General features: G+C 40.1%; 1 pseudogene; it reads left to right on the top strand.

Moving 5' to 3' along the window:
- Positions 1 to 24,742, top strand: part of LOC141182722 (uncharacterized) — an 86,205-nt pseudogene that overhangs the window by 38,553 nt on the left and 22,910 nt on the right.

The raw sequence follows: 24,742 nt of genomic DNA on the forward strand, positions 1-24,742 counted from the left end.
GGCACGACACCATGGTATTAGCAGTGCCCCCAGTAGCAGAAGTGAAGCCATCCACACTTTCCTTCTCAGGAATTTGATTTAGTATACTGAGTGGCTGGCCAAATACATTAGTTTCTCACAAAGGAGCTGTAGATACTGAGTGGCGGCAGTAGATGCATATTTCTCCAGCATGTTAGAAATCAGAGGGAGAATTGAGAGGGCAGCACAGTAGCTCAGTGGTTAGCACTGCAGCCTTACAGCACCAGAGTCCCAGGTTCAAATCCCACCAAGACAACATCTACAAGGATTTTGTATGTTCTCCCTGTGTTTGTGTGGGTTTCCCCCTCAGTAACAAAGCAGCCATAGAGTGTCTGAGAACCGTCCCACAGACTTTTCTTCAGGACCTCATCAGGAGCATGCCCAGGTGTTGTAGGGAGGTCATACAGGCACGTGGAGGCCACACACAATACTCAACCTCATCAGGAGCATGCCCAGGCGTTGTAGGTAGGTCATACAGGCACGTGGAGACCACACACAATACTGAACCTCATTTTGACTTGTTTTAAGGACATTGCATCAAAGTTGGATCAGCCTGTAGTGTGTTTTTCCACTTTAATTTTGGGGGTGACTCCAAATCCAGGCCTCCGTTGGTTAATAAATTTGATTTCCATTGATGATTTTTGTGTGATTTTGTTGTCAGCACATTCAGCTTTGTACAGAACAAAGTATTCAATGAGAATATTTCATTCATTCAGATCTAGGATGTGTTATTTGAGTATTCCCTTTATTTTTTGAGCAGTGTGTGTGTGTGTATATATATATATATATATATATATATATATATATATATATATATATATATATACAGTACAGACCAAAAGTTTGGACACACCTTCTCTTTTAAAGATTTTTCTGTATTTTCATGACTATGAACATTGTACATTCACACTGAAGGCATCAAAACTATGAATTAACACATGTGGAATTATATACTTTTCAATGCAAATTGCCTCTTCAGAGAAAAAGAGGACTTGTACTCCATAGCACCACCTATTGGAAGCAGCAATCCTACAAGTCACAATCAACACTCTAACAAGTCGTGCAATCTGACTTAGAATAAAAGCCAAATCATAAACTCAATTTGGCCCTCATCAGTGCAAAGTATGAGTACTGATTTGGCTAGGTGAGAGGCTCTGGACTGAGGTCTAAGGGGTAGCGTTTCTCCTTATGGAGAGTGACACACCAGCTCTGGCACGTCAAGGTAAGGAGACTTATTCGCAATGCAATGCTCCTCTGGGAAATTTAATATGCAAATTGCCTCTTCAAAGAAAAAGTCAAATCAGTACTCATACTTTGCACTGACGAGGGCCAACAGCCCGAAACACCGTGTCTGCAAATTGAGTTTCTGATTTGGCTTTTATTCTAAGTCATATTGCACGACTTGTTAAAGGGTTGATTGTGATTTGTAGGATTGCTACTTCCAATAGGTGGCGCTATAGAGTACAAGTCCTCTTTTTCTTTGAAGAGGCAATTTGCATATTAAATTTCCCAGAGGAGCATTGCATTGCGAATAAGCCTCCTTACCTTGACGTGCCAGAGCTGGTGTGTCACTCTCCATAAGGAGAAATGCTACCCCTTATACTTTACAAAAAAGTGTGAAGCAACTGAAAATATGTCTTATATTCTAGGTTCTTCAAAGTAGCCACCTTTTGCTTTGATGACTGCTTTGTACACTCTTGGCATTCTCTTGATGAGCTTCAAGAGGTAGTCACCGGAAATGGTCTTCCAACAATCTTGAAGGAGTTCCCAGAGATGCTTAGCACTTGTTAACCCTTTTGCCTTCATTCTGCGGTCCAGTTTACCCCAAACCATCTCGATTGGGTTCAGGTCTGGTGACTGTGGAGGCCAGGTCATCTGGCGTAGCACCCCATCACTCTCCTTCTTGGTCAAATAGCCCTTACACAGCCTGGAGGTGTGTTTGAGGTCATTGTCCTGTTGAAAAATAAATGATGGTCCAACTAAACGCAAACCGGATGGAATAGCATGCCGCTGCAAGATGCTGTGGTAGCCATGCTGGTTCAGTATGCCTTCAATTTTGAATAAATCCCCAACAGTGTCATAAGCAAAGCACCCCCACACCATCACACCTCCTCCTCCATGCTTCCCGTTGTTACCCAGGCATGTAGAGTCCATCCGTTCACCTTTTCTGCGTCGCACAAAGACACGGTGGTTGGACCAAAGATCTCAAATTTGGACTCATCAGACCAAAGCACAGATTTCCACTGGTCTAATGTCCATTCCTTGTGTTCTTTAGCCCAAACACGTCTCTTCTGCTTGTTGCCTGTCCTTAGCAGTGGTTTCCTAGCAGCTATTTTACCATGAAGGCCTGCTGCACAAAGTCTCCTCTTAACAGTTGTTGTAGAGATGTGTCTGCTGCTAGAACTCTGTGTAGCATTGACCATTTAAAAATCTTTAAATGAGGTGTGTCCAAACTTTTTGTCTGTACTGTATATATATATATATATATATTTTTTTTTTTACATCTCTTCAAATGCATATTGGAGTGTGTCCTATTTTTTGCCAGCCCTTCTAATTGCTGCATATACAAAATAACAGTATAGGAGACTCACTCTTTAATAATGGGAAGAACAAAAGAAATAGATTCTATATTCTAGAATATTACCTGTCTTATCTGAAATTCGTTTACGGGTGAGGTATCGCAGTATGGACAACATATTACACCAATCCAGCCAGGTATTATTGCCTTATACTGCGTGCAGCTGGTGCTGCCCCCAAAAATTTAAAATCTATTCTATTCCCTATTGATAACGCTGTTAGATGCATTTACAATAGGGACAGGTGCTAGGTGCACTCATCAATTCCAGATGAGTGTTCATTCTGGTTGCATAAATGTCTTCCACAGTCCATAACTTTTTTATTATTTCTTTGGCCTTACAAAGAAGTCATTACCCTGGAAAGAATGTTTCTTAACATTTTTTCCATTTTAGCTTGTTTTTTGTATGTTTTTTTTTATTGTCAGTCCGTAAAAGTGGCATGATACTCGGACAACATTGTTCACAGATATGCTATTTGTCATCGACCAACTGTGAATAGGTTTGAACCCACAACTGCAATACTTTAAATGGAGTGTAATATTTGACACATTCATGAAAATTACTGGATTCTTAGGGCAGTAATATGGAATCATGTCTTATGACCACGGTTTCAGGCAGTCACCTAATAGTATGGTATTTGTCAGTAACCAAGTGTCAATAGTTTGGAACAACCTACACCTGGCAGACTTGTTCCCAAAAATTTCTGTATTATTATGGCTGCCATATGGGATCACGTCTGATGGCCATGGTTTCACGCAGTCGCCTAATAGTATGGTATTTGTCAGCGACCAACTGTGAATAGGGTTGAACACACAACTGCCATACTTCAAATGCAGTGTGATATCTGACACGTTCCCAAAAATTTCTGTATTATTACGGCAGTCATATGTGATCACGCCTGATGGCCACGGTTTCACGCAGTCGCCTAATAGTATGGTATTTGTCAGCAACCAAGTGTCAATACTTTGGAACAACATACACCTGTCAGACTTTAAATGTAGTGTGATATCTGACAAATTCCCCAAAATTTCTGTATTATTACGGCAGCCATATGGGATCATGTCTGATCATGGAAAAAATTGTGCTTCCACAATACAGTAATGCGAATAAAATAAAAAAAATCTGGCTGTATTCTGCTAACAAACAAATGGAGCACTAAAATGTTGGACAGTATTGCTTTTTAAAGAAATAATCAGGATTAAGAGCAAAAAAAAATTAGCCATGATATGTAGTTCAATGGCTATCTGTAACAAGCAGCAGCAGAAGCAAACAGAACATGCAATGGACCCTATTGTGCTGTATAGTGTTCACAATCTCTGTCTGCCTAACTCCTGCTATCACCAGTGAATATATGCAGCTGGATTAGGCCTTAGAAGGACTGTTAGTTCAGATGGATATATATCTTGCTGTGGAATACCTATACTTAACTATTACACCGCCAATTATCTCCCTAGCTAAGCAGCATATCTCCCTACTCTGCCTGTTTCCGGGTAAGACTGTGATGAGCATAGGGCCACCAGGTATTATATAGACCCGATGACGCTATGCGGTCTGCCAATCACTGTAATGCCACAACCAACATTGCTACGTCATTACAGTGCGTGGCAAGCAATCCCTGCATGTTCATTGGCTCTCTAAAGGGCGCCAAACATGCGGGGAAGAGACCCGAGTTCCCGCCGAGCATCCTGGAAATACTCTCCGAGCATGTTGAGCAGTGAGATGCTCGGGCGAGTACTGAGCAGTGACGAGCACACTAGTCATTACATAGATGACATGATCATGATTTGGGAAGGGACAGAGGAGGAGGCGAAACATTTTGCTTCTGATATGAATAATAATGAATTAAATTTACGCTTTACTTCAAAATTGTCCTGTAATAAAACTGAATATCTGGATGTGGTGTTATCTGGGGATGTAGATACAGGTAAAATGTAAATCTTTCCATATAGAAAAAGCAAAAATAGTAACTCCATTCTTTCAGCAGATTCTTGCCATCCTTCACACGTCATAAATAATATTCCCATTGGAGAACTATGGTTAATTATTCTGTTGAGTCAAAAAGAGCGGTGAATAGGTTAAAACATAAAGGGTATTCTAATTGTATTTTAAAAAGGGCTGAGAATATCGTAGAAAAAAATCGATCGCACCAGTTTATTAATAGAAAATAAAAAAGTTATTAATAATAGACAAAATAAACAAAATAATGATCGCTCTATTAATTTCATAACTCAATACAGCCCACAATATTTTGATATTATAAAGATTAATCAGAAATACCTACCCATTCTTAATGAAGATGAAAAACTTGCGGTAATTCTACAAAAATCTAAAGTTAAATATATAGAAAAGAGCTCCCACACTGGGAAATATTTTATCATTCAGTTTTTTTAATATGTCTAAACCGGTTATTCAATCTACCTGGCTTTCTGTGAAAGGATTTCATAGGTTTGGTCATGTCCCTTGCAAAGCGTGTCTTTATGCGGAAAATAAAAAAACAAAATTCACTTCTATAGCCAAGAGCAGTTTCCAATAAAAAACGTTATTAACAGTAACACAATGGGGGTGAAAGCACCAAATGCGCGTTACAGTATGTTGGGTGCACTATAGGACGGCTTAAAAAAACGCATCCGACGTCACCTTTCAGATGGGATTAACCCCACTGCTCTTAATGTCTCTGCAGTTTCTAGACATTTTCAGCAGGTTCATAAAGGGGATATCAGTTCCCTCAAATTTTCTGGTATTGAAAAGGTTAATAGACCTTTCAGAGGTGGAGACTTTAGGAGAAAGATCTGGAATAGAGAAACGTTTTGGATATGTAAATTGCACACCCGCGTTCCAAACAGCTCGAATACCGGCCAGGATCTGATCCTCCAATACAGCTGAAATATTCTAGATTTTTGTTTCCTATTATTATATATCAAATGTTTATTAATCGCTGTTTATATTTTGTTCGGCTAATATCTATATTTTTTCCTTATTTCTTGCTAGCTTTATATGTTACATGCTTTTTTCCCTCACAGGGTTAAATTCAGGTGATTTTTAATTAGTTTACCCGGGTTGCTGTCTTTATATGTGAGTCTCGTTGCATCTGTCGTTATACCATGATTAAGGCGCTAAGCTGAAACGCGTTGGTCTTCACTTACCTTCTCCTGGATATCTGATGGTGACCGGCTATTACATGTTTAACGAGTCTAATAACATTTCTACTTTTATGCAAGTTTTGCCTCTCGCTGAAGGATTTGCTGCTTTTTCCTGTGTTGATTCTTCACGGCCAAGAATAGGACGACTCCGTGTATAATGGTGATCTACAAACAGTGAACTGACTATTCCCTATACCTGACCCCACACATAACCCTCAACTCATCCAGCACCATGACAACCAGCACAGCAGAGTCCTGCATCCACTGAGGCCCCTGATCATGTGACCCCTGACTCCTCCCCTCCTGTGACCTCATCACAGCTCCTGTGCGCACAGAGCAGCCATATATGTGGTGGCGGCTCTGCAGGAGGAGGTATGTGGAGACCCCCATTACTGGGCGCAGGGGGCATTAACCCCTTCAGCACGGAGACTCTTTTGGGGTCTTGTGTTGCCCCTTTATAAGAATCATAAGGTTTTTGTTCTGTTTCCTGTAATAGATACATACGACCCAACTATGGAGACAGGAAGGGACCCCTTTACTGGCCCCACAGTGTAATGCCCCCATTATGCCCCTTATACAGGATGTATGATGCCCCCACACAGTGTAATGCCCCCATTATGCCCCTTATGCAGGATGTATGATGCCCCCCACAGTGTACTGCCCCCATTATGACCCTTATACAGTATGTATGATGCCCCCACACAGTGTAATGCCCCCATTATGCCTCTTATGCAGGATGTATGATGCCCCCACAGTGTAATGCCCCATTATGCCCCTTATGCAGGATGTATGATTCCCCCACACAGTGTAATGCCCCCATTATGCCCCTTATGCAGTATGTATGATGCCCCTGTAATCAGATGAATGGATACAACGCACAGACATACACAATGTGGAAGTAACCAATATAATTATTTATGTCCCTGATATGGGGGAATTGTGATAACTATAGCAACAGTGAATAATGCAGAACAGGGAGATTACAAGGTGAAATCTACAATATCAGATATACAGGGAATTCTCCGGCTCACTCTAACTGTAATCGCAGCCTCTAACCGTATGTTACTTTATCTACTGACAAGGGTGATGGTCCGGACACATATAGGCCATTATGTTCTCCGGTGTAGAACTCATAACTACGGGCATGAGCAGTCACGGGTACTAGTTTTAGGCAATCAGTTTTATCAGTGTAAAGCGCGTCACTTCCGGACATGCACACTAGGGGATGTATATATATATATTACATACAGTGGGTACGGAAAGTATTCAGACCCCTTTAAATTTTTCCCTCTTTGTTTCATTGCAGCCATTTGGTAAATTCTAAAAAGTTTTTTTTTTCTCATTAAAATAAAGTACACTCTGCACCCCATCTTGACTGAAAAAAAACAAATGTAGAAATTTTTGCAAATTTATTAAAAAAGAAAAACTGAAATATCACATGGTCATAAGTATTCAGACCCTTTGCTCAGTATTGAGTAGAAGCACCCTTTTGAGCTAGTACTCTTCTTGGGAATGATGCAACAAGTTTTTCACACCTGGATTTGGGGATCCTCTGCCATTCTTCCTTGCAGATCCTCTCCAGTTCCGTCAGGTTGGATCGTGAACGTTGGTGGACAGCCATTTTCAGGTCTCTCCAGAGATGCTCGATTGGGTTTAGGTCAGGGCTCTGGCTGGGCCAGTCAAGAATGGTCACAGAGTTGTTCTGAAGCCACTGCTTTGTTGTTTTAGCTGTGTGCTTAGGGTCATTGTCTTGTTGGAAAGTGAACCTTCGGCCAAGTCTGAGGTCCAGAGCACTCTGGAAGAGGTTTTCATCCAGAATATCTCTGTACTTGGCCGCATTCATGTTTCCTTCAATTGCAACCAGTTGTCCTGTCCCTGCAGCTGAAAAACACCCCCATAGCATGATGCTGCCACCACCATGTTTCACTGTTGGGATTGTATTGGGCAGGTGATGAGCAGTGCCTGGTTTTCTCCACACATACCTCTTAGAATTATCACTAAAATGTTCTATCTTCGTCTCAGACCAGAGAATCTTATTTCTCATAGTCTGGGAGTCCTTCATTTGTTTTTGATCAAACTCTATGCGGGTTTTCATATGTCTTGCACTGAGGAGAGCATCCGTCGGGCCACTCTGCCATAAAGGCCCGACTGGTGGAGGGCTGCATTGATAGACTTTGTGGAACTTTTTCCTATCTCCCTACTGCATCTCTGGAACTCAGCCACAGTGATCTTGGGGTTCTTTACCTCTCACCAAGGCTCAGTTTGGCTGGACGGCCAGGTCTAGGAAGACTTCTGGTGGTCCCACACTTCTTCCATTTAAGGAATATGGAGGCCACTGTGCTCTTGGGAACCTTGAGTATTGCATACATTCTTTTATAACCTTGGCCAGATCTGTGCCTTGCCACAATTCTGTCTCTCAGCTCCTTGGGCAGTTCCTTTTGAGCTCATGATTCTCATTTGGTCTGACATGCACTGAGAGCTGTGAGGTCTTATATAGACAGGTGTGTGCCTTTCCAAATCAAGTCCTATCAGTTTAATTAAAAACAGCTGGACTCCAATGAAGGAGTAGAACCATCTCAAGGAGGATCACAAGGAAATGGACAGCATGTGACTTAAATATGATTGTCTGAGCAAAGGGTCTGAATACTTATGACCATGTGATATTTCAGTTTTTCTTTTTAATAAATTTGCAAAAATTTCTACATTTGTTTTTTTTTCAGTCAAGATGGGGTGCAGAGTGTACATTAATGAGAAAAAAAAAAAAACTTTTTAGAATTTACCAAATGGCTGCAATGAAACAAAGAGTGAAAAATTTAAAGGAGTCTGAATACTTTCTGTACCCACTGTATATATTATTTTCCCTAGCGGGGGTTTCCGGTTCTTCCCCCTAGGATGCAAGTCCTCCTGACAAAGTTTATTTAGGCTCGCTGTGCCGCCATCACTTCAACCAGCCTTGCCCTGCTTGTTGTAGTAGCCTGGACCAACCCCAGTACTATACGTCAGTGCTGGAAGCAGCAGCTTGGATCACTTGCGCCTCCCACTCTTCACTGTAGGCGTACACTCCCGAGAGGAATCTCCTCGCGGATCTTCGGTGCTTATCCAACTGTGGGCATTTCTCATACCCGAAGTACTGGGGTCTAGTTCTCTGGCCTTGACTGGCGTAGTTGAGACTTCGGCTCTTGACCGGCGCAGGTCTGGGCCTTGGGCGCTTTACTACAGCCTGGTTCCTCGGCTTCAGATTCCCCTGCACATATCGTGCTCTATTCTTTGCTTGGCAACAAATCTGCTCCCATTTTGGGGAGCTGGCCTTTTATGTCAAGAAACTGGGTCATTAAAGTCACCTTACCCGGTGAACCATCTAGACTCCTTCCTGAAACTCTACCTCTTCCCATTGGTTCTGGAGGGTTCCACTTGGACGACAGATGGCAATCTTCTTATACAAATGCCGCACAACACTGAGGATTTTCGCTCTTTATGGCGCACAATCTTACACCCATTATGCAGTATGTATGATGCCCCTCACACAGTATAATGTTCCTACAGTACTGCCATCTCTCATACAAAAGATAATATTTACACAGTTCCACAATCCTCCCCATACACAGTACAATGTTTCCACTGTACCACCATCCCTCACACACATTATAATATTCCCACTGTACCACCATCCCTCACACACATTATAATATTCCCACTGTACCACCATTCTCACCACACACATTATAATATTCCCACTGTACCACCATTCCCACCACACACATTATAATATTCCCACTGTACCACCATCCCTCACACACATTATAATATTCCCACTGTACCACCATTCCCACCACACATTATAATATTCCCACTGTACCACCATCCCTCACACACATTATAATATTCCCACTGTACCACCATCCCTCACACACATTATAATATTCCCACTGTACCACCATCCCTCACACACAGTATAATATTCCCACTGTACCACCATCCCTCACACACATTATAATATTCCCACTGTACCACCATCCCTCACACACATTATAATATTCCCACTGTACCACCATCCCTCACACACATAATATTCCCACTGTACCACCATTCCCACCACACACAGTATAATATTCCCACTGTACCACCATCCCTCACACACATTATAATATTCCCACTGTACCACCATCCCTCACACACATTATAATATTCCCACTGTACCACCATCCCTCACACACATTATAATATTCCCACTGTACCACCATCCCTCACACACATTATAATATTCCCACTGTACCACCATCCCTCACACACATTATAATATTCCCACAGTAACATTCCCCTAGCACAAAGTTTAATGTTCCCACAATACCACCATCCCTCACACACATTATAATATTCCCACTGTACCACCATTCCCACCACACACAGTATAATGTTCCCACAGTACTAGCATTCCCCTAGCACAAAGTTTAATGTTCCCACAATACCACCATCCTTCCATGCACATTATAATGTTTCCAGAGGACTGCCATCCCCCACTAACAGTGTAATGTTCCCACAGTACTGCCACCTCCCCACACACAGTAAAATTTTCCCACAGTACTGCCTCCTACATACACAAAATGGTACTATCTACCCCATGGCTAATTAATAAATACTCACTTAGCCCCATTTTTGGTGCAGATACTAATAAACCCAGGACCTATGAGATATTTGCGTATTACCAAATTACCGTAGGGGTAAATAAACCCTAATTAAAGGATTAAAAGCATTAAAACATGATTTATCTTTAAAAGTGGTAGATCAATTTAAAATTTCGCCATATTATCTCCACTATGACTGCAGGAAGAAAGAGCAAGAAGCAGTTAAGATTTTGGACATAGAAGTGGCCAATTTATTGGTACCTATTGGACCTATGGTGCTAAAGCAAAGGCTTTAAAAGGTAAGTGACTCCATTTTTTATTGCATTATAACCCCAGCCCCCTGAGGAAGCCAGTCATCGAATGGACATAGAGAGTACTACTGAGGAGTTGTACCGATGGACCTCAGCCAGTGAGGTCCTCACAAATCAACTGGGAGCTTAGAGTAGCTCTCAGGGGCCGTAGTGACACAGGGGATGATGGGCCTTCTCATAATGGTTTGCTGGACTGTTGTGGCTTGTAACAAAAGTTATGTCCTGCTACATGTAACCAGAAAGTTCCTGACTGCTTCTTCTGCATTATGCATTAATACGATGCATTCAATCACGCAGTTAAATCTGCATGTGTTCATTGAACAATGCGGATTTACCACATCTAATACATTCTATTGTGGAAATTTCTGTTTCCAGAGACTAGTGTCTCCACAACAGAAATTAACATGCTGCGGCTCGTAAACCCGCACCACCGGTGAGTTTACTCAACGTCAAATAGAAGGACCGTGGGCATGGGATTTCTATAAATCCCATCCACTGTGCTTGTAATGTGGAATGTAGCGTTTTATACGCAGCGCAGGTGAGCTGCATCCAAAACTCTGCTATTCCTGATCGTGGGCACGTACCCTTGGACATTGTTCTTCCTCATTCATCTCCACATCATCTGGTCCAGGCTTGCAGAGTTGGGAGATATGAGTTCTATATATATATATATATTTTTTTTTTTTTCCTTTTGAGGTTGGGGGGCCCAATTATAGCTATTGTTGTTATGGACGTGACTTGCCTAACATTGCGCAGTGAATCTGTTTTCACTATAGTGACTGATATTTCTTGTTGATAAAACTGTGATATTTTTTTCACTTTAAACTTTTTTTTAAACAACACTGATTAGTGCGATCATACAACATGCAAACCTCTGATTGCTCAGGTGATGCACTGTACTACTGTAGTGCCGTGTATTATCCCTGCCTGTCAGTGTAATACCAACGACCCCATAAACATGAGATAAATGTTGGCTGAACGGTCATTTGGCAGACGGCTATCTCTCCAGACTCCACCATATACACAAATATTCCAGCTTTCCTGTGATCTGTATGAGAGAGTCGCCTCCTCTAGCGGAGGATTATCTACAGGAAGAACAAATGGATTAGCCTCTGAAATTCAGGATGCCAGATCCTTCTCTGCCCTGATATCATCTGTCGGGAGGCCCCCAAATACATTATATAGTCGACTAAACCCCACTGAAATCAGTGCTTTAATGCAACTTTAGTCTAATGTGTATGGGGGTGTTAAAAGGTAACTTATTACTATCGAGTACTTGGGTGAGGAGGGCAATTGAGCCGAACTTTGTCAAACCTTCTTAGATGCCATGTTTCCTTTTGACAGCAGCAAGTGGTTAAACTGCCAAGGTTTCTGTTGCAGCCGCACTTGTGCCATCCCTGCAGTGTACATCTATGTTCTGGTGCCCAAAAGAGTTATTTTTTTTAAAACAAATGTTTAACCTGTTAAGAAATAACAATGGGCCTAATACTTTTTGCAAGTTTCTTTCTTTTTACAAGAATTGTCGGTGCCAATTTTCTTTTGAAACATTTTAATATCTGCTTTTTTTCTGGTGTTTTTCTTGTAATATAGGAAAACCTGAGGGCAGAAGTAAACCCCATAAAAAAACTGTATATGGAGGCTTTGGTATCAAATAATTCCTGTCCGCGGTGTTTGTGCTAACAAAAAAGCTTTTATAAAAGCCTCAAACTTCTGTGTGTGAATCAGACATGAGATCTAACATGGTAGAGACCGGGGAAGACGGGAAACATTCATATAGACGGCCGGTGGAGATGTAGTCAGTGACGGACTCTGGCCAAATATGTATCTAGAGCTGTAGTAGAAATAAATATGTCATCCTCATCATGAAGTAGTTATTTCCATGTCATGTGTAATGAATATCTCCTGCAGTATTGCTAATGCCGTTTCCAGTGTCAGTAAATGAGACGAGAATTAGTGTTATGGAAGATGTTTTCTGTGACATAAAATATATAGGTTTTATTAGTAGATGTAAAGAAAAAAACTAAATACTGTAAAATAATATATCTCCTCATATGTTTCCCTTTATTATCTCCAGTAATTGGATTATTACACAGGATTTTTATGATGTTACATCGTCTCATCTTCTCATTCAGGTCTCTACAATATCGGATCCTCTCAGTGAAGATCTTCTAGAATTCTTCTAAGAGAATTTTCCTGATTTACCCATCAAAGATGGATATAGACAGAGACAAGATGGTGGAGAAGATATTACACCTCACCCTAGAGATCCTCTTCCGTCTTACTGGAGAGGTGAGAGATTCTGATGATGTCACATTACATCATTCTTATCAATGGGAATAACAGATGGACAGAACTGGAGAGGTGAGGACTCTGGAAATGTCTGTAGTGAGATTTAATAATGTGTCTCTCCATAACCAGGATTACACAGTAGTGAAGAAGATCTCTAGTGAGCGCTGTCAGGACCCTGTGTCTGAGGGATGGGAAAAACCCCTGCGCCCAAGCAGTGGGCCTCCACCTAACCCCCTGATGCATGAGGACATCAATGACCAGAAGATCCTAGAACTCGCCTACAAGATGATTGAGCTGCTGACTGGAGAGGTGACACTGCTGGGAATGCTGGGACATTATACAGTAACGCTATGGAGAGATCAGGGGGATGACTGTATCATTGTATGTGTCAGGTTGCTATAAGGTGTCAGGATGTCGCTGTCTATTTCTCCATGGAGGAGTGGGAGTATTTAGAAGGACTCAAAGATCTGTACAAGGACATCATGATGGAGGTTCCCCAGCCCCTCACATCACCAGGTAATAGACAGGACTAAATACACACGGACTATAATTATCTGTATGTAAAGAATGAATTCAGTCCCTGTATGTGTTTCCTCCAGATCTATCCAGTAAGAGGACAACACCAGAGAGATGTCCCCATCCTCTTCTTCCTCAGGACTGTAAACAAGAAGATCTCAGCGTTCCTCCGGCTCATCAGGTAGATGGAGAGAAGGTGTCATGAGATCTCCCCTATGATGTGTAGACGGCTGTGAAGGTCTTGTGCTCAGTCTTGTTTTATCCACCAGTATTATATGTTTTATGCTTGTGTAATGAGAATGGTGGAGATAGCAGGATTAGAGCTGATCATAGATGTGACTTCTCCATCTGTCTGTGACTTTTACAATATTTGTTTCAGGGTGAAGATCTGACCCATATTAATACTACAGAGACATATGTGAGGTCTGAAGAGTGGTGTAAAGAGGAGATTCCTACATGTGAGTAGTAACCACTAAATGCTGAGAAGTCATAGAGTCTTCTCAGTCACCGGCTGTGGCTACTTTATTGGTGGTGTAGACCGGTCGTATCACAATTGTGTAAGCACCATTTTGCCGCTAGACCACAACATTCTCCTCCATCTGAAAATGTTCAAATTACTTTGTGAATTGGGAAAGCCCTTTTCCAGAGAACTTACAACCTGGAGGATCCACCTACCCCCTGGGATTAGGAGACGCTGACCCTTACCTGCCCAGATCTATAAACCACAAAGCCAAATGACAACGTATGTAGAATGTGCTGACAACTTATAAAATCACTTGAAGAAAAATATTATGATGGGACTGTAAGAGAAAGCGGAGGGTAATGATGCTGTTGGCTTCCTAGAACCCTGATATCTTATTGGATGAATCTACCTTCTCTCCCTTCTGTGCTGCTGAATGTGCTCATATGATCCCTACAAGACCAGGTCCAGTCTTTCTGGCCAAACTTCACTTTCATGATCGACAACATTAAATGTGCAGTGAGGGACAAGTGTGAATTTCTGTACAATAACAATAGAGTTTCCCTTTATCTTGACTTTTCAAACCAATTAACTTCAAACAGGATAGTGATAAACTACATAAAACCATTACACCTGTGCCATGATATATCTCTAAGCTGTGCGTGGCTGATGGCTGTAATAGCCATATATTCACGCCTGCAGGAGATGTGTTGGCTCAAGCCCTGGCTTCATGGATTCACTCCATGTCATAAATTCCATTATGTTTTAAATCCTAAGGAATTCAGATTACGTCACAATCTCTCCTGAAACAGGGAGCACTAATACTTTCTCTACTCTTCTCGTCAGAACTCATAGTAGCTCCAATGGTCCACCATAAATGACTGCAATTCCGGTTTAGTGTTGTAGTTCTCCCCTGATACACACGTTGTTGGGGATGTAACATATATTTTATTCTGTCTTTTTTTACAGGTTCATTCTCTACGATAGTTTGATTGTGGTGGGATCGGCCTGATTCACTTATGTGACTCTGTAACTCCCTCCCTTGTCTTTAAAAGAAGATCTCCATTACCTCTTCCCAATGCCCGAGGGCTAAATTTAAGACACCTCAGCTCTGCACTAATATAAAAAGTTGTCTTTAAATGTCTAATATTTCTTCTTGAAAGTCATCTGACAGAAAATATTGTCCCTTATGATAGTTTAGATTGCCAAGAGCCACCGAGCCCCATACTCTAATTACCCCAGAGAGGTTTCACCACTAGTTACTCGTTTTAAACTGATGAAGACTGTTGAGTTTGATCATTTCAGTAGATGTGTTATTGTCTATAGTCTCAGTTTTTGACTACAGTAGTTAGTTCCCAAAATACTCTGATTTAACCCCTTCCTGCAGCCAGTTTTGTGTTAATAATCAGGCTCCATTTTCAAATCTGATGTGTGTCACTTTATGTGGTGATAACCTTGGAATTCTTCACAAAGGATAATAGGAAACAAATGGACCTTAAAAATTATTTTTAAACTTCTCTTGAATTTGACAATCCCCTATATACGGTTGTATACTACTGTCTGGGCACATGGCAGGTTAAGAAGAGAAGGAGCGACATTTAGCTATTTGAATGCAGATCTTGGTGGAATAGTTTGCAGACACAATGTATTGGGGACACTGGTCATGGTCACCTGGCAGCTCAAAAGATGGCTACCACAAACAGGCTTGGTGCTATATACTCCATTTTCCAGATCCCAGGGACTGCCTTGCTTATCACCAGAGGAGATGGGACACACCATTTACAGAAGCCTTAATATAAATGACAGAAAACTAGAGCAGTAGAAATCACCATAAAATAACTCCGTTTTGAAAATTATAACCCTCAATGAATTAACTATTGGTGCATTGAATATTTTGACTCCACAGCCACTTTCCAGAAATTAGCACACAGTGGATGTTGGAGAGTGAAAATTACACATGTGCCATTTTATTACCCAACACATAGTGCCCAGATTGTGCTCCAGGAGACACACACCGTTAATTAAGTGGGTTCTTCTCACTATGGTAATGCCAAATACATGGATGCTAAATATGGTTTTAGCACACTGCAAGGCTCTGAAGCAAAGGGGATATTTGACTTTGGGAGACCGGACTTTGCTGGATTGGTTTATGGATGAGTAGACGTTTTTATTGGTATCATTTTTGCCTACATAACATTTTTTGATTGCTTCTTATTCCATATTTTGTAGACAGAATGAACAAATAGTTGAACACCACGCTCTACTGGTTCATTCTATGAGGTTTTAACCTTTCACTGTCATTCTGTCAATAACTTACCATTTCTACAGACATTTTAAGTAGAAATGTTCAAAAATATAAATTTCAAGGATATTTTATTCAAAATTATTAATTGTTTTTTTTCTGAGCAGATGACTGTACCTGGAGATCAGAGAGACAGGAGATTTTTAAATCGGATGATCTTGAGATCCCACAGGATACAAGTGAAGTGAATGCCATTTCTCCAGATATCGCATCTTCCCTTCAAAGCAAAGATCTATCATCTAACCCTATGGAACAGATCCTGTCTTCTGATTCATTACCGACTATGAAGGAAAATAAAAATAAAAAAATAAGCATTGAAAAACGAACTGCTCCTAAAGGAAAGAAGTCATTTTCACGTTCAGAAAATGGAAATAGTTTTACCCTCGAAAAGTCTATTCTTAACCACTTCGCGCCAGAGCCTGTTTTTGCCTTCGTGACCAGGCCAATTTTTTCAATTCTGACCACTGCCAGTTTATGAAGTAATTACCCTGGAACGCTTCAACGTATTCCCCTGATTCTGAGATTGTTTTTTCGTGACATATTGTACTTCATGATAGTGGTAAAATTTCTTCGATATCACTTGCGTTTATTTGTGAAAAAATCGGAAATTTGGCGAAAATTTTGAAAATTTTGCAATTTTCAAACTTTGAATTTTCATGCCCTTAAATCAGAGAGATATGTCACACAAAATAGTTAATAAATAACATTTCCCACATGTCTACTTTACATCAGCACAATTTTGGAACCCCAATTTTTTTTTGTTAGGGAGCTATAAGGGTTAAAAGTTGACCAGCGATTTCTCATTTTTCCAACAAAATTTGCAAAAACATTTTTTTAGGGACCACATCATATTTGAAGTCAGTCACTTTGAGGGGTCTTTATGACAGAAAATACCCAAAAGTGACACCATTCTAAAAACTGCACCCCTCAAGGTGCTCAAAACCACATTCAAGAACTTTATTAACCCTTCAGGTGCTTCACAGGAATTTTTGGAATGTGGAAGAAAAAAATTAACATTTAACTTTTTTCACAAAAATGTTACTTTAGACCCAATTTTTTTATTTTCACAGGGGTAACGTGAAAAAATGGACCCCAAATTTTTTTGTGCAATTTCTCTTGAGCGTGCTGATACCCCATATGTGAGGGATAACCACTGTTTGGGCGCACGGCAGGGTTCGGAAGGGAAGGAGCGCCATTAGACTTTTTGAATGTACAATTTGTCTGAATAATTAGCGGACGCCATGTTACGTTTGGAGAGCTCCTGATGTGCCTAAACAGTGGAAACCCCCCACAAGTGACACCATTTTGGAAACTAGACCCCTTAGGGAACTTATCTAGATGTGTGGTGAGCACCTTGAACCCCAAGGTGCTTCACAGAAGTTTATAATATTGAGCTGTAAAAATAAAATTTTCACATTTTTCCCACAAAACCGTTTTTCATCCCTTAATTTTGCATTATCATAAGGGTAACAGGATAAATTGCACCATGAAATTTGTTGTACAATTTCTCCTGAGTACGCCGATACCCCATATGTGGGGGAAAACCACTGCTTTGGTGTACGGCAGGGTTCGGAAGAGAAAGAAGCGCTATGTTGGCTGGGATAGGCAGCAGACACCATGTCACATTTGAAGAGTCGCTGACATGCCAAAACAGCAGAAACCCCCACAAGTGACCCCATTTTGTAAACTACACCTCTCAAGGAATTCATCTAGGGAAGTAGTGAGCATTTTTTAATTTTTAAATTTATACCATTGGGCAGTGAAAAAAGCATAATTATATTTTTACCACAAAAAAATGTTTCACCCTCAGATTTTACATTTTCACACAGGGCAATGGGTAAAAATGGTGCCGAAATGTGTCACACAATTTCTTCTAAAAGTGTCAATACCCCATATGTGGCTGTATCGTACCACTTAGCCATACGGTGAGATTTGAGGGGGAAGGAGCGCTATTTGACAATTGGAGAACAAATTATTGTAGAATAGGCATTTGGATTTGGGAGCACAAAATTTTCTGAATTTCTTTTGGGGGGCAAGGACCATTTTGCTTTTCCAGAGCCTTTCTGCTACCAGTAACTTGGAAGTCCCTTATATTTTTAACAGATGATGGACCTGAGTGGGGACTAGCTTTTTTTGAGGACTGAGTTGAAGCCTTTATTGGGAACATTTTACGTAACATTTATCCGGCGCTCTAGGCTGAGCACTTACATCGGGGTTTCCATCTAATTTTCCAAGTGATGTAATTCAGATGAAACCCCTGCGGGATCCATTCACTGTAATGAGGCAGCAGAGTTACTCTGGACTCCGTCTGGCCTCTGTTTAGTGGTGTCCTTTTTTTCAGAAGTGCACAAAACTGTGGCCAACCGCACTTTTATGCACGCCTAAAACAAATGACACCGTGGGATCCCAGGCTAGACGGCATCCACAGTGGCCTATATCTGCCTCATTACAGGGAATCTTCCATCATGGGTTCTGGCTGAATCACGTATTTCAGAGATTTACACGGAAACTCTGGTGTAAGTGCTCAGCGCAGAGCACAGGATAAATGTGAGCAGAGCCTTACTGGGATCTTTGGGAGACATAATAAACAAATCAGTAGCAGGTGAATAATATTTGTTTTATTTATTTTTTATGCCGTTCCTAGTGTGATATAACTGATTAGATTACTTTATTCTTCGGGTCGGTGCGATTACAGAGATACCAGATTTATATCGGGTTTTTATGACTGACAGCTGTCACACACTAAAATACGCTTTTTTTGCAAAATCTAGTTTTTGCATCACCATATTTTGAGAGCTATAATTTTTCCATATTTCGGCCGATAGTCATGTGACGGCTTGTTTTTTGCGGGACGAGTTGAAATTTTTATTGGAACCATTTTTGGGCACGTGACATTTTTTGATCGCTTTCTATTCCGTTTTTTGGGAGGTAAAGTTAACAAAAACAAACACTTCAGGAATTGTTTTTTGAGTTTTTTTTATGCCGTTCTGCGTGTGGTAAAAGTGATCAGGCAGCGTTATTCTTCGGGTCAGTACGTTTACAGCGATACTACACTTACTGTATTTTTTTTATGTTTTGGCGCTTTTACACAATAAAACAATTTTATAGAAAAAAAAATATTTTTTTTGCATTGCTTTATTCTGAGCGCTATAACTTTTTTATTTTTTGGCTGATGGAGCTGTATGGCGGCTTTTTTTTGCGGAACAAGATGACGTTTTCAGTGGTACCATTTTTATTTCTATTCTGCTTTTTGATCGCATTTTTTTCCACTTTTTGTTTGGCGATATGATGAAAAAGCATATTTTTTTGCTCCGTTTTTTATTTATTTTTATTACGGTGTGCACAGAAGGAGTTAATTAGTGTGACAGTTTTATAGCTCGGGTTGTTTCGGACGCGGCGATACCAAATATGTGTACTTTTTTTGGTTTTGTAATAATTTACGGATTTATTGGTTTAATATTTTATTTATTTATTTTTATTTATTTTGTGATTTTTTTTTTTAATAGTTTAAAAACTTTTTTTTTACTTTTTTTTACATTTTTACTTAGTCCCTGTATGGGACATTAATTTTTATTTTTCTGATCACTGATCTCATGTAATGTAATACACATATATTACATTATATGAGATCTTCACTGACTGTTTCAGTCAGAGTCTCCTGTCTGACTTCAGCTACATACAGGCTGAAGTCAGACAGGAAGGACACCATATATGGCAGAGCTGGAGGCGGTCATGTGACCTCCAGCTGCCATAGCAACCCCAGGTCCTCAAACGAAACGGAGGTCTTCGGAGGTAAGTAAGACGACCCCCTCTCTTCCTGCTGTCTCCTATATGCCGCGATCACTATAGATCACAGCATATAGAAGACAGCAAAGGGTTAACATCACTGGGACCTGATCTAATCAGGTCCTGATGATGTACCCTGTCAGAGCTAACGCTCTGCACCGGAATCGCAGTGCTTGCAGGACCCTGGGGGTCCTGAGCACTGCGAGACCACCCACCGTTTTTAAACGTCGGCACTGCACAGAGCCCGACAAGCGCCGACGTTTATCTACAGTGGGCGGTCGGGAACCGGTTAAACATCAAAAAATACACACAGCGGACAATAAATTGTTTTGTTCCAAATGTGGCAGAAGTTTTAACCAGAAATCAGTTTTTGTTAAGCACCAGAGAACTCACACAGGGGAGAAGCCTTTTTCATGTTCAGAATGTGGGAAATGTTTTAACCGGAAATCAGATTTTGTTAGACACCAGAGAACTCACACTAAGGAGAAGCCTTTTTCCTGTTCAGAATGTGGGAAATGTTTCAACCAGAAAGCACATCTTAATATCCACCAGAGAACCCACACAGGGGAGAAGCCTTTTTCATGTTCAGAATGTGGCAAATGTTTTAACCAGAAAGCAGATTTGTGTAAGCACCAGAGAACCCACTCAGGGGAGAAGCCTTTTTCATGTCCAGAATGTGGGAAATGTTTTAACCAGAAATTGACTTTGGTTATTCACCAGAGAACCCACACAGGGGAGAAGCCTTTTTCATGTTCAGAATGTGGGAAATGTTGTAACCATAAATCAGATCTTGTTAGACACCAGAGAACCCACACAGGGGAGAAGACTTTTTCCTATTCTTTTTTTTTAATCCAATAAATTTTTGAGATTTTTTAATTCGTTTTTTTTTTTACAAAACAAGAAACCAGTACATACAGTAATAAAATAACATACCATAGGGATCACATACATGCATCTCTCCTATATATCCTTTCAGCTTGCCCATTACCGTCTGATAACTTTCAGTTACTATATCTTATAATTAACATTCCACATTCTTGAAATCTCTTATATAACCATAATATTGTAATAAACATTATAATCCTATACACATATAGATGTGCTATATTACTGTTAAATATGAATTGTGGAGATTCATTTTTTAATCTGAATTCTATATAGATCAGCCTCGAGCTAGGTTTTGCTGACAAGACATTCAGCCTATTCTTGTCTTTTTAGCTCAGTGTAAGCTAGTGCCATAAGCAGAAGAACAGGTGCTGTGAGGGGCCTATATAACCCATACAGGGAGGGGGTCTCGGGGTCTCTTTTCCATTCTACATTACATGGCTCAGTCCTAGGATCTAAGAGCTGAAGAGACAGCTGACATGTAGGCCCTGACACACGTGCTGGACACGGACAGACGCAAGCTACCATTCAGGATCCCAGGAAAAGATGGGTGAATCTCAACTAATAAGCTAATTATGGACAATCACTTTGTAACTATTTCACCTATTTTATGTAACTGCTGGAATTATTCTTTTTAATGGACAACCCAAGAATAAATAATATATTCTTTGAACAATCGCATCTGATAAACAGTCCTATCTACAGTATATATAAATATACGAAAATAAGTATATTTAACATTTTGGCGAGCGCCCAGTCCTGATTTTTTTTTTGTGCTTTCAAGTGGCTTCCTTCTCCTTGAACAAGGTGGGGGAGAGGAGGAAAGCTTTTGCTGAACACCTGTTGACCAAGTGTCAGGAAATCCACTATCTTTGTCACAAGAATCAGAAAGAACCTACAGAAGATTGAGGACTGATATATTCTCCAGATGGATTGACAGGCACCAGAAGTACTACAAGGATCAGAAGTACACTGATGACCAAAGCCCAGTCTAAAGGAGAATCTGAGAAATCTGAAGTTAAGGAAAAATATGGATATTATTTCTTCTTTTCTAAGCAAAGTAAACTAAAATTAAAGGCTACTGACGAGACTGACTTAGACGTTTTGTGGCTTAGCTTATGCGCAGAATGTGAAATGGAGAATTTAAAATTAGATTCTAAGCTGGTGTCCTTTTATAGAGACAAAGAGAAGTTGAAAAATATTTTACAATTGGTTGACATTTCACAAACTTGTGTCAGAAAAGTCTAAGCATGACTGTGTAATAGTGTAAAGGATACTAATGATGTTACTGATTCTGACTGTAATGTGGAAATTGAACAGGATAACAGCTACTGAAGGTGACCTTGTGTCTGGTGACAAAGACTGACATGGGAACAGACAAAAGAGAAACTGACATATTAAGTGATGTAGGAGGAGACATGATAATTGACTCAAGTGATGTAGGAGGAGCTTATGTACAAAGACCATTAAAAATAGAAGAAATCTTAAAAGCTACACAGGCCCAATTCCAAATTAAAGTTAGGAAAAATTTGTTAAAATTATAAAAAATCATGCCAAAAATCCATGTCTGCACAGGGTGGGCCATTTATATGGATACACCTAAATAAAATGGGAATGGTTGGTGATATTAACTTCCTGTTTGTGGCATATTAGTATAAGGGAGGGGGAAAACTTTTCCATATGGGTGGTGACCATGGCGGCCATTTTGAAGTCGGCCATTTTGGATCCAACTTTATTTTTTTCAATGGGAAGAGAGTCATGTGACACATCAAACTTATTGAGAATTTCATAAGAAAAACAATGGTGTGCTTGGTTTTAGCGTAACTTTATTCTTTCATGAGTTATTTACAAGTTTCTCTTTGTTTACAGCCATTGACATGTCGCAGAGGTTAACACTTGAGGAGTGGATAGAAATTGTGTTGATGTCTGGTGAACGCAGTACTCAGGTCATTGCAGCAGATTCAATGCAAGACACTGGTTATGGTGCTATATAAAGCAGGGAAGTGTCAAATTAACCCTTGCTATGCTTACCAAAGACGTCACATCTGTTCCAAAAGTCACAAAGGACACGAGACCAGTGCGGATTCCAGAATTATCCAATGACAATCCAACGTAAGTCCAGGTGACACTGCACAGATATTAAAGCTACATTTCATCCATGGACTTTGTTTTCTTATCAACATTTAATTTATGGACTTTGATTGACACATGACACATAGTACAGTTTATGGACTGAACAATAATGAATACAATTATGGACTGTACAATATCTACACACTATAATTTATTTCAAAGGAGTTTTTATCTAAAGACTGTGTTTTAAAAGAACCAAGAAGAAGACGAGACGAAGACCCGATGACATCAGAGGATGACGATTGGACCTGTGATTGCTTCAATTTAGATTTAGGGAAGTATAATTATACATTTTATATGAATATTAGTTACGGCTTACCATAACATGAATTCACATCATTATGTTATTCGATACTGTACGTATAACAATCAGATATTGATATTATTATTATTATTATTATTAACATTCAATTATATTACCAAAGAAGAGGAAAAGAAGAAAGATGATCCTGTTATCTTAATGATAAACCTATTTACTTCGAGGATTCCAGTTGATGTCTGTCACCCTCAAAAGGGGGCATTGTTAAATATTATTTATGGATATTCATTTTTATTCTTAATTCTGTACCCATACATCGCAGAAGCCTCGTGGTAGGTCTTGCTGACAAGACATTCAGGCTATTCTTAGCTCAGTGTAAGTTAGTGCCATATATGAAGAACAGATGCTATGAGGGGCGTATATAACCCTTTAAACACCAAAGCAAAATAACCAAAAGGGGGCCAATAGACAGAGACAACCATAAAAAAAAAAAAAACCTAAAAAATAACTTTTTATAATTTATTCTAAAAAAGACTGAAGCAATCCATAAACAAACAACAATGATACTCCTAATGATAGGACATCAAATTAGGTAGTACACCGACAGGGAGGGAATACAGATTAATCCTGTTCCTATTTCATCCCTAATTCCTCTCCCTTCCTAACAGCGGAGGTTGGCACCCTAATTTGTACTTCGTGGCGCCCCCGCTCCACGTCGGTGTCCCTACTGTCCCTACAAAAACCCTTATCAAAATATTAACAAAACCACAATGGTGAAAAAGGGTAGAAAAAAGTGAATGTATGAGTAAAGAAGCCGATAAATCTTATTGGATGATTATAGAGAGCCAAATCTATGTAATAAAGTATATATCAGCGCTCAAGGATTTAGGAGCAAAGTCCTTGTCTTGCAATAGCTAGATCGATCAGTTTGGGACTCTGGCATTAAACCACATAAATAGACATCACACCTATAGTGTCAAGTCCAAACTTTTCAGACGACTAGAAATGGCAATAAATTCATTAGTAAATAGAGATTGACACTTATCATTGGTAGTCCCTAGTCCCATATCTATAACATAATATCAAATCAGAGACTTTTTCAGACGACCAGAAAATAGCAGTCAATCATAAATATTCATAAATAAGTAAAGAATGACACTTATCATTAGTAGTCCCTAGTCCCAAATAGAGATTGGCACTTATCGTTGGTAGTCCCTAGTCCCATGTCTATAACATAATATCAAGTCAGAGACTTTTCAGACGAATAGAAAATAGCAGTCAAACATAAATATTCACAAATAAGTAGAGAATGACACTTATCATTAGTAGTCCCAACGCGTTTCCCCCTAGTTTCCACCAGGGTTCATCAGGGGACCAGGGGAGGACATCAATCCCTCTCCCCAGATTGTCAGTCAATGCTGAATATATGGAAAATTGCCTGCATA

This window comes from Phyllobates terribilis, unplaced genomic scaffold (genome assembly GCF_046119375.1).
Source record: "Phyllobates terribilis strain yellow unplaced genomic scaffold, ASM4611937v1 Scaffold_35__1_contigs__length_13245226, whole genome shotgun sequence".
In the NCBI taxonomy this organism is placed as follows: domain Eukaryota; kingdom Metazoa; phylum Chordata; class Amphibia; order Anura; family Dendrobatidae; genus Phyllobates; species Phyllobates terribilis.